Raw genomic sequence first — 17,700 nt, 5'->3', positions numbered from 1 at the left:
CTGGGTCCAAAATGATTCAATATTTTCATTAATGGCTTGGATAATGTAGTGGAGAGCATGCGTATAAAATTTGAGGATGACACCAGGCTGGGAGGAGTTGCAAGCACTCTGGAGGATAGCATTGAAATTCAAAAATGACCTTGACAAATTGAAGAATTGGTCTGAATTCACAAGATTAGATATGGTGTGTGATTCCTACACCTATTATAATATACATTTTGGAATCTTAATTTACAGCATTCCCTAAACAGTTTTTTGTTTACTTTTATTAAAACATCCCCACATAAAATCTTTGTTTAATCCCACAAAGCCATCATTGGAGTTTGAGGGTAAGCAAAATTAATACTACTGTAGTAACTACAGAAAACTATGTAAGGTCAAGAAATCTGATGTTGTTATGTCCCATCACTGTGCTGTGTAATAGATCCAGATGAAATCCTAATAACATTTTATTACCAATAATGTTCTGCTCATAGAGATGAGAACAGCATCTGAAAAACACATGTTAAGAAACTGCATCTAAAAGTTTTATATACATTTAAGTATTCAATAGCAAAAATACAAGAGCTCTCCTTTGTTTAAATATACTTCCTGCCTTCTTTATTGTTACATACTGTGTTGTGGCAGACCTATTTATAGTCCAAGAAAAGGAAAAATCTCCACTGGAAGCAGAAAAACTAAGTTGGGAAAGAATAGCAGGAAGTGTGACTGACATTTAGCCAAACAATCTAGAACTAATTGGGCTCAAAAGCTCTCCAGCTTTACTGTAGCTGCTGAGTGTAAACCGAGCACAATTATGTTTTTCTCTTCAGAATCGTTAAAACAGGGTGGGGGTGAATAATAAAAATAATGTAAGTACTGAAGAAGAGCAAAGAAAAATCTCAGCAGCTCAACACGTGTAAGAGAAGTTATTGTTGGGGAAAAGAAGACCTATACAGTACTGAAAAGGGGTGGACTGTGTCAAATTAAGGTCAGTATCTCCTTTGACATTTCTGCTTGCTGTACTCTTAATGCAGTTGTCCATGGCTTTGCAGTCTAGCAGCTAGTAATAACCTAGTGATATGTTTGTGTGGCAAAATTCATTCTTCATACATTTTAGTATGAGCTTTGGAGAATGAATTTTGCCACACAAACATATTACTAGGTTAATTGGCTTTTAATTGATAACGCTTGCTTGAGAAATAATTGTGGTTTGGTTATAGATCCTTAAGAGTTCCTCCTAAGCAATAGAAATCTTTTCCAAACAGCTACTATTAGATAATTTTGCTATTTCCAATACATTTGTCTTCTGTTTGAGCTTACAGTTATTAATTACTACAGCCATTTTGATGGAAGCTTTTTTCCTATGAAGAAAAACATGAAGTCAATGCCAAAATGTACATTATTAAAAATGTCACAAAATAAAAGATTTAATCTTGTCAGACATGTCCATACAAAAGAATCAACCTAAAATGGAGGCATCTGAAAATTTATATTGTTCTTAAATACACGATGGCAAATTACATGTTTGGGATTAATTTATTATTTGCTTGCTTATTTAATTTCAAAGTCATGCAGCAGCCATTGCAAAGTCCAGTGTAATCAATGGCAGACTGAAATAGATTAGAAAATGTAGGCCTTTTGTTTTAGTGTATTATTTACACATTTTATATCATGTTATGACAAACATAACCTGAAATCATCTATAAAAGCTACATTATAAAATGTCAGGATATAAAATATATCATCTTATTGGATGGGTACTAAAAAGAACAGAAGACCTTTAGGTCTTAGAGGAAAGACCTAAAAATACAGATTTTCACTCAATGATGTTCATCTAGATTAGGTTGCTTTTTGTTTTCTTCATTTCAAAATTGCTTTGCCTCTTGCCAGAATAGGAGATGGTGGTGTGACTTGAAGGCAAAATGGTAGAAATACAAGCTATATAATACTGAAATATTCAGTGATCTCCACATGGTATGGATAGTACTATGGGGTTTTCACCATTCTTGAATTAATCTTGAGAGTGATCATTATATTTGTTTCGGTGATGTACTGTATTATGTCTATCATGGTACAATCCCTATTACTCATGAATTACTCATGTTATTAAGGATTAGTGTCTTATTGTAAAATGTTCCTGGTGAGGAAAAGAAAAGGAAATGTGTATGCTGTTACACTGCTTTATCCTGGTAGGATGCTGTTATGTTTAGAGTCTGTTGTTGTGAAGATAGCAAGGCAGGATGTCTGCTGATACACATGGAGGTGAAAAGCTGGGATAAGACAATGGTAAATAGTGTCAATCAGTGCTGTTTACTAACGGCCCAATCCTGTGTAGTGCTGAGCTAAGATGTCAATGGAATTTATGGTTATCCAACACTTCGTGGCATCAGATCCCTTATTCTATCTGGTTTAAAGCACTGCTTGTTTCCTTACAACTGTTGTCTTTTCTAAGAGATTGTGGTCCTGCTCCTATGAGGTGTGGAGCATCTCTGGTGAGAATGAAGTCAATGGCAATATAGATGCTCAGCACAGCACAGGATTGTGGTCTATTAAAATATTTGCAATGGATACCTTGGCAGATACAATTGATTTTTGTGGAAAAGGTTTAGTTAATTTGTTCTTACTCAACACTACTTATGCTTGACTTCAGTAAAAGTTTTGTCTGCATAAGGACTGAGTAAAAACTGAGAGAGGACTTGGCTCATAGCATTTAAGTCGAAAAATGATAAATTGCGCAACCCTTATTAACACAGATGAGTTCTTGCTCACTTCAGTAGGGCTACTCAGATGAGTAAGTGCTCATCAAACTGCGTAAGGGTTGCAAAATCTATTCCTAAGTGAATGCGATTGATTTCATTAATATTAACAGCTAGGCTTCAGTGACCCAACTGAACAGCGACACTATTCTCACTTTGTGCAATGCATGTCTATCAGTCTTGTAAATTCCAGAAAATATAGGATAACTTGATCACTTTCTCCGCATAAATAGTCAAACATTCAGAATTTTTCTGCTGTGAGATGTTCACTACATTATTATTTAAAAAGTACATTTGGCTTGCACGTGTGTACAAAACCTGAGACTATTGTTTAGCCAGGAAGAGGAAAACTGTTTGGGAACCAGCCATTTTATATTGTTAGTTTGAAATAGTTACATGGCTTAAAATGACAGAATAGTGTACTGAGGCAGTTTCATGTGCACCTATGAAAAAGAGAGAGTATATTATAGAGTTACTTGGAAATTGTCATTCCGTATTCTTTATGAAAATATCCCTATGATACGAATATGACATAACTGAGATATACTTTATGCAAGATAGCTCATGTGAGATATCATTGGAAAAGTTATGATTTACTGAATGCGATTATCCTATTTGTATGCATGTATCCTTTCTGTATCTGAAATTAGGAATATTAACTATGTACTTGTATTTCAACTATGCTATTTTGGGTGACGCCAACTGCCAACACTTTGGGTACAACAATGGAAAAGCCAGACAGGACGGATGGCCCATCAACAAGGACAATGGACTGTAAAAGAGCTTAGGCCTTGGCTACACTCAGGACTTCACGGTGCTGCCGCAGCAGCGCTGTGATGTGCGAGTATAGTCGCGCCGCCTGCGCTGCAAGAGAGCTCTCGCAGCACTGTATGTACTCCACCTCTCCAAGGGGAATAGCGTGCAGCGCTGCAGGCTCTGATTACACTGGCGCTTTACAGTGCTGTACTCGCTGCGCTCGGGGGGGGGGGGCGTTTTCACACCCCTGAGCGCAGCAAGTTGCAGCGCTGTACAGCGCTAGTGTAGCCAAGGCCTTAGTCTTCCTGTGAACCTGTGGGTCAGCCTCTGAAGAATGGCTACAAGGGCCCTACAGAGACAGGTGATGCTAAAACATTACCTGGGATTTCATGTAATTTTCCACTGTAAGGGACAAAGGGAGTGTGTGTGTCAAGCTAGAAACAAAGGACTCCCGCCTTATGCAAATCCTATTTAAGCGTGGGGAGTGAGGTAATTTAGGTCATCAATTCTCCCCTGCTACCCCACCCAAGATGATTGCTGGAAACAAATAAGACGGAACACGGGGAAAGAACTGGGCCCAGGCTGGAAGGGTATCTGGCCTGTGAAGAAGATTATTAGAACCACATTTGGGTGAGAACTCACATGTGACCAGTCTCTTAGTATATTAAGCTTAGTTTGCATGCTCTGTTTTATTGTTTTAGTAATTTGCCTTGTTCTGTCTGCCACTTCCTTAACTACTTAAAATACACCTGTTATATTAATAAATTTATTTCTGTCTTATAATATAACCCAGTTTATGTGATTTCTAACTGGAAGGGTGAGAAATTTTGCATACCCTCTTCCACATTGAGGGAAGAGGCGAATATAATATATCTTTGGGCCTGCATGCCAAGGGAGGTCGATATCTGAGTGCTGGAGCAAGTCCCTGAAGCTGAGTCTTCCCAGAGCTGATCTGCAGCTGGGTGTGGCCCTGCCTGTGTGTGTATTAGAGGAGGTTTTAAGAGTCTGGCTCAGCAACACAGGTAAAAGGGGGCACATGCTGGCAGAACAAGTAGACTCAGTGGTATCTCAGCACATCAAGTGACTTCCCAAGGGGTCCAATGTGTCACACATACTTTTAGTAAATTCATACTCTTAGAAAGGAGAATTGGGGACAAAATTCTGATCATATACACTGATGCAAATCCACTGAAGTCAATACAGTTACTCTTGTATAACCGAGGAAAGAGTTTGTCCCACGGGGTTAAGTGCACTCAGCCTAGCAGACTACCCACCCACTCTTCTCTGTTTCTCACACTATGGGGAATGCAAAGCTGGTGTAAAGCTACCTTTATCCACTCCCACACCACTTCACACCTAAACTCAGCATGGGAACAGAGCAACTGAAAATCAGGGTCATTGTGTCTGCAGTACTGCCAACATCAAGTGCTCAGAAATTATGAGTCAAGCTCCAAATAATCATGAGATTGTCTTAAAAACCATGAGACTTTTAAATACAATATATGTCAGGTGCTTTTTATTTGCCTTTTGGTCTTTGACATTTTAGGGTTAATGTTGTCAAGCTTTTCTCCGCAACCAAGAAAGCTAGAACTTTAGCTGAAATAAACTGAGATTCTTATAGAATCACATGATTCCGGGAGTTGGGGCTCTAAGAAAAACACCAAATATAATAAGACTTGCATTAACATTACTAGGGCTGACAATACTGTGTCTATGAGCTCACTAGCTTCAAAACACTATTTGTAGAATAAGGAAATATATATCAAAAGGAGGGATTCTGTACTGATGATGTAACAACCCCCAAGAGAGAGCAGTAAGCCTTACTCTGCAGCCACTCCAGAATATATAATGTACTCTGATTTTACAGGAAACAATAGACATGTTCAAAACATATAATCCAGAAGGATTTTATAACTATTTTGTGAGATTCATAGATTCCAAGGCCAGAAGGGACCACTGTGATTATCTAGTCTGACCTCCTATATATCACAGGATAAAGAATGTCCCCAAAATAACTCCTAGAAAATATCTAGTTTTGATTTAAAAATTGTCAGTGATGGAGAATCCACCTCAAACCTTGGTAATTTGTTCCAATGATTAATTATTCACTGTTAAAAATGTATACCTTATTTCCAGTCTGACTTTGTCTAGTTTCAACTTCCAGCTGTTGGATCATGTTATACCTTTCTCTGTTAGACTGAAGAGCCCATTATTAAATATTTGTCCCCCCACCCCGCCCACAGGTACTTATAGGCTGTGAAAAAGTTGCCCCTTAACTTTTTATTTATTTAGCTAAATAAATGGAACTCCTTGAATCTATCACTATAAGGCATGTTTTCTAATCCTTTAATCAATCACTTCCAGTATCCAGATAAACTCCTTTTAGTGACCACAGGCATTGACACACCTAAGACTTTTACCTTTAAAAATGAAATAGAATATTGGTAGTGACAGCAACTTATTAGCATCTGACGGGTGTTCAGCAATCTATGTGAAATGACTTGGTGTGAATCAAGATGTAAACTGAAATATGAAAATTTATTCTCCACTCATTCCACAGGGAGTTAATGTGCTTAACTTCCATTAGAGTTAACAGGAGTTATGTGATTACATTTCCCATCCATTAGGTTATGAATAAGCCCCAGGCTTGTCAGGAGTTAACTAATACAATAAAACAACATGGTAAAGAATGCTTTTTTATGTTTCTCTAATCTAATGACTTTCCTCTCTGCTTTTTTGTTGAACAGAGAAAGGTGAAAAATACAGTCATAAATCATATGGAGAACAATGAAATGCAAACATTTGTATTGATTTTCATCTGTTATTTTAAAGTGAGGCCTACTATTGTTGGTTTCTACCCACCCTGCCTTTAATGTGTCTATGCTTAAGTGTTGTAGCCCTAAAATAATCTTTTTTCAGTATTCATAAACTGAAGTATTAAAAATATCAAGTTTTATTCTAAGATACCTACATTAAATGCACAGGCCAAAAGTGTTTTATTCTGTGAGTTTAATAACTCAGGAACATATTAGGTTAGATTATAGATTTGGGTACAGCCCTGAGCATGAGGCGATACTTTAAGATGCATCCCCTTATGAGAAGTTCCAGGAGACGCTTGGTAAAATCCTGTCCCTATTGAAGTCAAGGGTCAAAGTTTTGTCAATAGATTCAGCGAAGCCTGGAATTCACTGAGACATCCCGCTGAGTCAGAATTCCTTCCCTGCTCCCTCCTTGCTCCTGAGCAGCTAATAATTTACCACTGGCCTGTACCATCAATAAATTATTGTCCCCCACACCATAAGATAGCTCAGATAGCCAGTGAGTAAGAAAGGGGGAGTCAAGGGTCCATCCATTGCCAACCCACCAGCTATGCTACAAGTAGCCTCATTTATTCCTACATTTCTGGACTCAATGTCTGGTTACCCCCCATATCTGTGTAAGGAAAGATTGCTACTCCCTTGCACATACCGGGATCGGAGCAGGTAATTCCCTATAAGGGCAGCAGGTGGTTGTAGAGGCGGGGGAGGGTTGGGAACGTGCAGGAACCAATAAGCTGTTGTAGGGAAAAGCTTGCTCCTAGGGAGCTGGAGCCCGAGCCCTGAGGCTCCAAACAGGTAGGGCTTGGCAAAGCAGGAAAGGACATAGCCTGGAAGGCTTGGGAGTAGAGTGAATTGGAGACTGCTGGGAATGAGCAGGCTCCCACAGAGGCATCTAAGGTGTGGTGTTTCCTTACTGAGACAACAGGCAGGAAAAGTCTGGAAGTGACCTGGTAATAGGGTAAAACTGATGGACTTTGAGTTTTATTTTGGAGCTTTATTTATGTGACTAAACCTGGACCCTTGAGAAGGGATGGTGAATGAGCAAGTAATTCCTGAGTGGAGTTTAAGAAGCCCTTTGAGGGAGAAATTGTTAGCAGGGCACAATAGTTGCACCCAGGCCATGAGGGGTGCATGGGAGGTGGCTGACCACACTAAATGGTCCAATAAAGTTATAAGAAAACAGCAGGTGTTTTATTAGGGGGCAGTTGGAAATGCAGGTGTTTTATTAGGGGGCAGTTAAAGGAAGCTTTTCTAGAACACATGTGAATGTGGTGATCTATGCAACAGCCTAGCACAGCACACGAGGGACATTGTTGGGAATTACCCACCTGATAATGTGCTTGCAGTCCTGGGTGTGTCAGTACTATAAAGATATTGCCAAATGACATGCACTTAAAAGAAGAGCAATAAAAAAGGCTAATGCTAAAAGCTGATTTAAGAGGAAATATTTAAAATGTTAAATATCCATAAGCTGGCTAAGAACTGACCAAAGCCCAGGACGCTGCAAATATTTATGCAGGTTTTTAACTTCAAGCTGGTGAGTAATCACATTAACTTCAACAGATTCATAGCGTTTAAGGCCAGATGGAACCATTAGATCAGGGGTAGGCAACCTATGGCACGCGTGCCAATTTTCAGTGGCACTCACACTGCCTGGGTCCTGGCCACCAGTCCTGGGGGCTCCTCTGCTGGCCTGGGGTACCGGCTGCTGGTCCCCAGCCAGCCGGGGTTCCATCTGCCAGCCCCGCTCAGCCCGCTGCCAGCCTGGGATTCCAGCCGCTGGCCCAGGGCTCTGCAGCTGCCCCCAGCTGTGGCCCACTGGCCCCAGCCTGGGGCAGTGAGGGGTGCAGACAGGGGCAAGAGGGGGCGCAGCTTAGAACCCCACCTTAAAAATTGTTCCAGCGCCACTGTGCTGGGATATTTTTAAGTCCTGATTTGCTGCTTACATCACTATCATGCCACATGGAACAGCGCACTGCGTTTGAAGTTGAGATTAGACTGTACATGCAAGAACAGGAATCAGAATTTTCTGACATATTTCAAGATTTCCAGTGATTTGGCCCAATGCTTTCTTTTCTAATTAAACCTGAAAAGTTCAACAAAAGCAACTTGGATTTGTCTGTATTTCAGTGGATGGGTGTTAAAGATTTTGAAATGCAGCTCATTCAGTTAAAAAACTCAGAATTGTGGGCATCAAAGTTTGGAGATCTGCGGAGTGCACTTGAAGCTACCAAGAGAGATCATGGGGCCTCTATTCTGACCTGCTGGCCGTCCCTGCCAGTGAAATTTAACTGTTTGAAGAAAATTGCGTTTGCAATGCTTTCAACATTTGAATCCACATAGCTGTGTGAACAGGTATTTTCACACATGAAATCTGTCCTCTGTCCGTCTCGGAGCCGGTTAACAACTGATCACTCAGAAAAGTATCCAACTTAAAGTATCCAAATACGTGCCAAACATTGGAAAACTCAGCAAGGAAAAGCAAGGGCAAGGATCACACTAAACTGATTAAGATCTGCATTTTGATTTAATTTTAAATGAAGCTTCTTAATAAATACCTTATTTACTTTACATACAACAATAGTTTAGTTATATATTATGGACTTATAGAAAGAGACCTTCTAAAAATGTTGAAATGTATTACTGGCACGCGAAACCTTAAATCAGAGAGAATAAATGAAGACTCGGCACACCACTTCTGAAAGGTTGCCAACCTTTGCGTTAGATCATCTAGTTTGACCTCCTGGAGGAGGGGAGAGGTGGCCCCAATCACTCCTTACCCCCCACCCCCGTCATTGCCCACCCACCCACATGTGCTGTCCTGGCTACGCAGGGTCATCCTTAGGCATAGGCATGCGGCTGTGTCGGGCACCTGAACATTTGGGGCACCCCTAGGTCTTAGTGTCCACCCTTTCCAGCTCTTCCTATCCCTATTCTGACCCTTCCTGGCTCCCACACAGCTGGGTGCTGCAGCCTGGTGAGTCTTCCTCCGGAGGGGATCTAGTAACTTAGGGCTGGTCTACACTGGGGGGGGGGGTCGATCTAAGATATGCAACATTCGCGTAGCTTAAGTTGAAGTATCTTGGATCGAATTACCTGGGGTCCACACGGCGCAGGATCAACGGCCGCGGCTCCCCCGTCGACTGCGCTACCGCCGCTCGCTCTGGTGGAGTTCTGGAGTCAACGGTGTGCACGTTCGGGGATCGATATATCGCGTCTTAACGAGACACGATATATCGATCCCGGATAAATCGATTGCTACCCGCCAATATGGCGGGTAGTGAAGACTTATCCTTAAAAGTGACAAAGCCTTGCAGCCTGCCAGACCTATTAGCACAACATTGAAACTCTTAAAGAGTGGTAATGAAACCATTTAACAGGCATTTGCCAATCCCCAGGTATATACTGTCAGTTTCTGAATTTACTGACAAAAACAGTTGTGCATTACTGTAGTGTTTACTCAGCACATGTTGGTCTACAGGACCTTAGTTTAAAATTTGCTTTAAAAATATTTCATTGGTGAGTTGGTGAAGATTATAAAATCACATCTCTAAAAATCCTTGCATAGATTTTTAGATGCATAATTATCTTTAGCTTTAAATGCTTGGCTCTTCAGACATATGGTTTTTTAAATAAATCCTTCAAAAGACCTCCCTTATCTAAAATACACATTTTAATTTTAATTACTATAGTAAAAAAATTTGCTTCCAAAGTCTTCCTGTCCTTTCTGTCCAGCCCTTTCTCCCTTCACCCCCTTCCACCCTCCCAGTTGACAAGAGCCCTTAAAGGGACAACACCCCTTTCCTTCCAGATAGTTGGACAAAGAGTTTCCCTTTCTTTATTTCTGACTATCTGATGAACTAGTTTTAAGAGAACCCTTCAGCAAAATCAATACCTAGTAGAATATAAAATCCTTTGTTATGCCTAAAATCTTTAGAAACATATTTTTAAAGTTGGTGAAATTTCATAAACATGTCTATTGTTATGGAGATCACACAAAGTAAATTAGTGTTCCCTTTTTCTAAAAGCAATGAACACTGTTATGAACACACTAAACCTCTGTGACTGATTAATTTAAAATAGTATCTTTGTTTCAGTGAGTTAGATATGTAGTAATCTGGAATGATTACTTTATGAAGGCTTAAGAGTACATTTAAAATATAAAATCAGCTTAGAAATACTGATTAAGAAAATGTAAAAAACAGAAGAGCTGCCTCATATATTCATAATATTTAATGTTGTATCAGCAAGACTCTGACAAACTTCAGGGCATATCAAAAAACCTGTGACTAACATTTTTTATTCCCAAGTTTAGTGCTTTTAATTAGGTACCTTCTACATGTCCAGTCTTCACCATCTGGCATGCAATGGAAACATGCTTCATTTTTTGTAGAAAGAAATTGCAGAAGTGTTTTTTTCAAATGTCAGTTGCTTCATTTGGGTTCAGGGATTTGGCTGGAAGGAGGTGAGCAGGGAGGGGGAGGGAAGAGAGCAGGGAGACAGTGGTAAGAGGGTGGGGCCTGGGTGGAGTGGAGTGGGGCCTGGGGCGGAGCAGGAGTGGAATATGGGCATGGCCACAGGCAGAAGAGGTGGGTTGGGGAGCTAGCCTCCCCAAGCGGCAGCTTCACCCACCGCCCATGACAGCAGGTAAGAGTGGTAGGCTCCCGCACACCCAGCGCATGCTGCAGTCTTCTTAGGCAGGGGCCGTATTCACAGAGCCAAATGTGCCGGCGCCATGCATTCTGCATGAGGGAGAGGGTACAGAGGTCTCTGCAGGGAACTGTGACTCGCCGCCGCTGTGACGCGGGCCAGGCATCTCGGTATCCTTTGCTGCCTCATCCCTCCCCCCACCCCCTGGGCTGCGAGCCCAGGCTGCCATCGGGCATAGGGGCACCAGTTTAACAATACTGTGTAGGGCCCCATAAATCCTCAGGACGGCCCTGTTGAATGGGAGTTAAATGGTGCATAGGCTTGTGTCAGATTTCATCATGGGGTGTATCCACCCTATACGTGGAAAATTGACTTCCCTTTTTTAAGCAAAAATAGCTTTTGCTGATGGTGCAGCATGTCTTTTTGCTCAGCTTTCTTGGAGTCTCACACTAATGTACTGTACCAGTGTAATCTTGTATTGTGTTACTCTACTGTTCTGGACTATTCTGCAGCATGTTGTGGTTGTTTAATAAGGGATGGGGGGGCAGTTTCCAAGGGATGAGCAGCTCAGTAATAATGGAAGAGGGAACTTGAAACAACATCCAAATAACTGAATGTGGGAAAGCAAAGCTTTGGACTGGTGCTGGATTTTTCAAAAATACTTTGCCTCCTTCATAGTTACTGCTAGTCCCTGGTCACAGTTACATGACAAAGTCTCTGCCTTCTCCCTCCAAGGCAAGTGATTCATGAATTTTAGAGATTGATGATGGTTAAACATCCACACTGCCTTCATCCCAGTGTGATTTCATAGCTGCTATATGCCCTATACTGAATCCTGAACACAGTGAAACATTATATTTTTATGCAGTATTCAGAGTATAAGGGTGAATAGATACCTCACATATGGATAACAAAGCAAGATAGCATCTTTATTCTGTTAAAGGCTATACATGGAAATCTCAGCACGAGGTAAAGGCCCAGATTCAACCATGTTGAATAACTTCAACAGAGTCAAACAAGTGGGGAATTTAGCCCCTAGGGAGCGGGGCTATGGAGTAGAATGCCACAGGTGATGAGACTTGCTTATCCTCACAAGCACAAATAGTGAGCATTGTAGTGACAGCCTCCGAGAAAGCACTCAGCTCTTCACGTGGAAGAGGCTCTCTAGTCTCATCGACTGACTGCAGAGGGAACTGAGGGTTTTCCGTAGCCCAGATGAAAACTTTTCAAAAACTCAAATCATTGACAAAGATCATTCAGCTTTTTTAGACCAGCTCTAACTTTCAGCAGCTTTCTGGTTCAAGCTTTTTAATCCTCTTTCCTTCTCTTGTAAATTCATTGTAAATGGATTGTTTTAAGTTATTATGGATTGCCTGTATCAACTGTAGGCATCTTGGTGCAAGGTAGAGGAAGATCAGGTATATCAGCCTGTCCCCATCTCATTGTGCAGATTGTACGATCAAAGTTCTCAGTGTTAGGAGCTGTTGTGATGCTGTGGTTGGTAGCACTTACGTAAAGATTAACAAGCAGAACATTTTTCACCTGCTTATGTATAATGCAAATCTTGATAAATAACTTGTAGTCTAGCCTTGTTTTGGGAAAAGCTCTCTGAGCTGGATAATTAACAATATGGTGATTCACAAACATCTTATGATATGCTATGAATCTCTCTGTCAGAACAAGCGACACTGGGCTGATTGGGGAATAAAAGGCCCCTTCTTAGAAATGTTATGCATCATTTATGTGGGCTTTTAATCACACTGTATTTGGAAAACTGTAGGATGCATTTGACTATGAAAGACACAGAAGCACTATTTACAAGTTATCTATTCAGATTACAAATGTATGTCTTTTTCACTTAATGTAAGTACTCAGCATTATGTGATATACCCAGAAACTCCACAAAAGAAGATAAAATCAGATAGAAAGTCTAGTCTTGTGGATGTCACAAGACAGAGTCATGAAATTTGTTCCCAACTGTGCCACACATTTCCTGTATGACCTTGGGCAAGTTATAAACTCTGTGTAGCTCAGTCTTCCCTTCTGTAAAATGGGGTTGATATTTCTCAAGGGCGTTGTGAAAAGAGAGCTCTGTGAATATTACCAAAAATGAAATAATCTATTCTATTGAATATTAACAATCTATAAAATGACAAGAGGTGCCTCTATAAGTCTAGGTACCTTTGACAATTATTTAAATACACTAAATCAGTATACCAAAATAAATGGTGGCCCCACAACATATAATCATTCTAAATAACCACTCCGCATGAAAAGAAAGAGTCAAAACAAATTAACTATTACACCCAATTTGTGTTCACTTCCCACAAATTTTCTAACTAGTATGTTTATTGGCAAAAATGTTTAGCTTAAGTCCTTGTTTTAGCAATGTTGCAGAATATCTGTGGAAAGTAAATTCTAAAATCACGAATGTGAGTATGCACACTGGAAACTCCTGCAGCTCTGGGTTGGTGCATGCTCAGTTGCTCTGTGCAGCCTGCTCAGCATATGGCAGCTGTGAAGTGCTGGAGCATGCCCAGTGCAGATGAGAATTTAGCTGGCAAACTGACTGGTCTCTACTGAGCATGTGCACACTGAGATTTTTAAAGGGCTTATAACTTGACCGAATTTGGGTGAATTTTCACAGGGATAACAAAAGACACAACAATGCCAGTCTTAACTCCCTGACACATTTCTATTCTGTGCTCTGAAGCATGAAGTTAATGCTTCTGAACAAAACTCCTGTACAAATTTTTTAAACACAAAATACTTATTCCTTCATTTCTGAGAATCTGAACTTTAAAATTATTTGAATTAAAAAAAAAAAAATCAACCTGAGGCAGACAAACAACATAGAGAATTTCAGGCCAAACAATTAAATTTTGGTAAAGTTACAAGTAACTGAAAACATAATCTTGTAATGGAAAGTGGTTTCAGATTGGTAGCTGTGTTAGTCTGTATCAGCAAAAAGAACGAGGAGTACTTGTGCACCTTAGAGACTAACAAATTTATTTGAGCATAAGCTTTCGTGGGCTAAAACCCATTTCATCAGATGCATGCAGTGGAAAATACAGTAGGAAGATATATATATATATACACACAGAGAACATGAAAAAATGGGTGTTGCCATACTAACTATAACGAGAGTAATCAATTAAGGTGGTCTATTAGCAGCAGGAATAAAAAAAACGTTTGTAGTGATAATCAGGATGGCCCATTTACAACAGTTGACAAGAAGATGTGAGTAACAGTAGGGGGAAAATTAGCATGGGGAAATAGTTTTTACTTTGTAAGTGTAATGACCCATCCACTCCCAGTCTTTATTCAAGCCTCATTTAATGGTGTCCAGTTTGCAAATTAATTCCAATTCTGCAGTTTCTCGTTGGAGTCTGTTTTTGAAGTTTTTTTGTTGGAGTATTGTGACTTTGAGGTCTGTAATTGAGTGACCAGGGAGGTTGAAGTGTTCTCCGACTGGTTTTTGAATGTTATAATTCTTGACGTCTGATTTGTGTCCATTTATTCTATTTATTTATGCTATTTTTCCCCTACTGTTACTCACACCTTCTTGTCAGTTGTTGGAAATGGGCCATCCTGATTATCACTACAATTTTTTTTTCTCCTGCTGATAATAGACCACCTTAATTGATTACTCTCGTTATAGTTAGTATGGCAACACCCATTTTTTCATGTTCTCTGTATATATATATATCTTCCTACTGTATTTTCCACTGCATGCATCCGATGAAGTAGGTTTTAGCCCACGAAAGCTTATGCTCAAATAAATTTGCTAGTCTCTAAAGTGTCACAAGTACTCCTTGTTCTTTTTGTAATGGAAAGTGTTACTCAAGCTTAATTGTAGGCATTGCTAACTGCACCACCTAAAATTAATTGACAAATAATTTTTAATGTAAAGAGAGGATATATTTCAAGGCATAAGCATTGAGGTAGAGATACAGTTGACCTGTTGACTCCAACTCTGCATCTCTTGATTTTCAGTGTTTGATTTCTCAACCTTAATATTGCTATGGGGTTCCCCCTCCCAATTATATCAATACGAGGAATATGTCTTGATAGAAATCATAGATAAATGGATGCAAGTATTTGCAGAACTATAGCACCCCAAAGCTGAAAGTATTTTGTAGAATTCAAAGCAGATTTATTTAAACTATTCATCACTAATGTAGCTTATAGATGCTGCAGACTGACTTAGCTTACTATAAAACTGATAACCCTTGGCTTCAAGTTTTTACTTTCCATCATGTCCTTTAGATGCCCTTCAGCTGAACAACTTCATGTGAGAGCTATTAGGTTATTTATAGTAGGCATTTTAATCACACTTAGATACTATTAAAACATCCTGTCTGGTGAAGACTTCCAATTTTCTTTCTTTCAGTTCTGTTGCTAGTGAACGGATATATATTATTTGGACCAGTGAAGTAGATCAGCAAGCCCAGCAGCTGTTTTTTAGACTTGGATTCCACATACTCGAACGACTACAGTCAAATGACTGTTGTAAGTTAGGAAATGGATGTATATAATGGATCAGATCCTCAGCTGGTGTAAACAGGCATAACTCCATTGAAGGTATGTTGATTTACCACAGCTGAAAATCTGGCCTATTACTATACAAGATGCAGAATGTTTTTTAATTTCTGTAAAGGTTTTTAATCCCCCCACAGTGCACAAAAGGACAGTCACCAAATGCCAATAACTCACAAAATAATTCCATAAACTCCTGTATTGAGTTTAGGGTGACCAGACAGCAAATGTGAAAAATCAGGACGGGGAGGGGTGGAGGTGTAATAGGAGCCTATATAAGAAAAAGGACCCAAAAATCAGGACTGTCCCTATAAAATCGGGACATCTGGTCACCCTAACTGAGTTGAGCACATTATCAGTGCTCAAATTAATAAACATTCATATGAATAATAGAACAGAGCTAGTGCACACTCAAATATGTCTAAAAAGCTAAGAGAATCACTTAATAGTCAAAACAAGCCATAAAATATTGAAAGGGGAGAGGTTTTGCTCTTTTATTATTTATTTATGGCATCAAAACAGTGTTCTAGGCACTTTATTTTGCAAAGTACACAAAGTGAATGACATGCAGTTGACCCCAACATGAATCAAAAGGATAGTGTAACTTCTCTATTTTCCTTATGTTTTTTTGTGGCTTGTTTTGTTAAGTTATAGATACCCTGTGCTTGACTTCAGCTTTTTAACCTTATATTTGGGTGTGCGCTGATTTTTTTGCCCAGAGCCTGGGCTCCAGCCCAAGCTTGAATGTCTACACTGCAAGTTTATTGCCCTGCAACCTAAGCCCTATTGAGCCTGAGTCAGCTGACATGGGACAGCCATGGGGTTATGTGTGTGTGTGTCTATCTATCCTCAGTGAAACAAAGGAAGGTGTCATTTGCCTCTTCTGTTGCAGAAGTTGGAAGGTTTGTGATGAATGAGGCAGGAGATTGCAGGAAGAGAAAGGCCAGTCTCTCCACTAAGGCAGTTGAATGCCAACGAGGCAGGAGCACCAGAAACCCCTAAAAGTGGGGGGCCCTGTGCTGCCCCTTCCCCTGAGGCCCTTCCCCCTCTCCCCAGTCCCCCGTTGCTTGCCCTTACGGACAGACAGTAAAAAGTGGGAGGCCATGGCCCCCTGGCCTCCACTGTTATGGTGGCCCTGCTAGAGAGTTCCTTTTGGGTGCTGGGCAAGTCACTTGGACTGAACTTTCCCAGACAGTCACCTCTGCTGGCTTTCATTACAGGTTCTTCTGTGACCCTTCCTTGTGGTAATGTTATGGTCATCAGAGGGAAGTCAGTTATCAAAGGCAGCCATTGCCATGACAACCAGGATACTAGTGACTCTCCAGGGGTATGAAAATGAACTGGAAGGAGGGAGTGATGAGTGGTTGATCATCTCTGATCTCACAATGGTAGGAGATGGCAGCAAATGTATACTTGGGGGGGGGGGGAGAGTAATCAAGCTTTTCCAGTTTTTCCCAAATTTCCTAAAAAATCAACAACATACAAACACATGGGCAGTCACTGCGAGAACATTCATTAGTAGCTGAAATTTGGTTCAAATTCCTCACGGCAAATTCCTCCAACCCTTACAAAAAAGGGTTCTGAAAAAAGGTGAGACACTCAGGTAGGGGTGCTGGAATGGGGGGGAGAGGCAGAGGGCCATGGCCCCCACTTTTTACTGGCCATACACATGAGCAATGCAGGAAGGGGGAAGACTGGGGAGGGGGAGGGGGAGGGATGGTGCAGGAGAGCTAGGCCACAGTTCAGGCACTGGTGGCCCCTCACTTTTGGGACCTTCCACCGCTCCTGCACTGAGGTACAGACCCTCTAAAACAGAAAATTCCGTTGCTTCCTTAACTATAGTCTTATGGTAGTAAGACCATAATAACAGAACCTTTATTAATGGGGATGATGCACACAAAGGAAAGACAGAAGCTTGAGTCCTAGGTTGTATCTACACTACAGTTAAAAACCCATGACTGGCTTGTGCCAGCTGACTCAGGCTAAGGGGCTGTTTAATTGTGGTGTAGATGTTCTGGCTCAGGCTGGAGTGCAGGCCCTAGGATCCTGCAAAGTAGGAGGGACACAGAGTTCAGGCTGTAGGCTGAGCCTGAGGCTATGTCTACACTACTGTGGTAAGTAGACCTATGCTACTCAACTCCAGCTACATTAATAACGTAGCTGAAGTTGACGTACCTTAGATTGAGTTACCGCAGGGT

General features: G+C 40.7%; 1 protein-coding gene across 2 annotated transcripts in view; it reads left to right on the top strand.

Moving 5' to 3' along the window:
- Window positions 1-733: 733 nt before the first annotated feature.
- RASGRP3 (RAS guanyl releasing protein 3) overlaps window positions 734-17,700 on the top strand; it is a 99,899-nt gene continuing 82,932 nt past the window's right edge. For both annotated transcript variants that reach the window (XM_034764907.1, XM_034764906.1), the window contains exon 1: window positions 734-970. The gene's annotated coding sequence lies outside the window, so the exon portion shown is untranslated. The remainder of the gene's footprint in view (window positions 971-17,700) is intronic.

The sequence above is a fragment of the Trachemys scripta genome, chromosome 3 (genome assembly GCF_013100865.1).
Source record: "Trachemys scripta elegans isolate TJP31775 chromosome 3, CAS_Tse_1.0, whole genome shotgun sequence".
Lineage (NCBI taxonomy): Eukaryota > Metazoa > Chordata > Testudines > Emydidae > Trachemys > Trachemys scripta.
The sequence above is the reverse complement of the archived record's forward strand: the minus strand, read 5'-3'. Positions and strand labels throughout refer to the sequence as shown.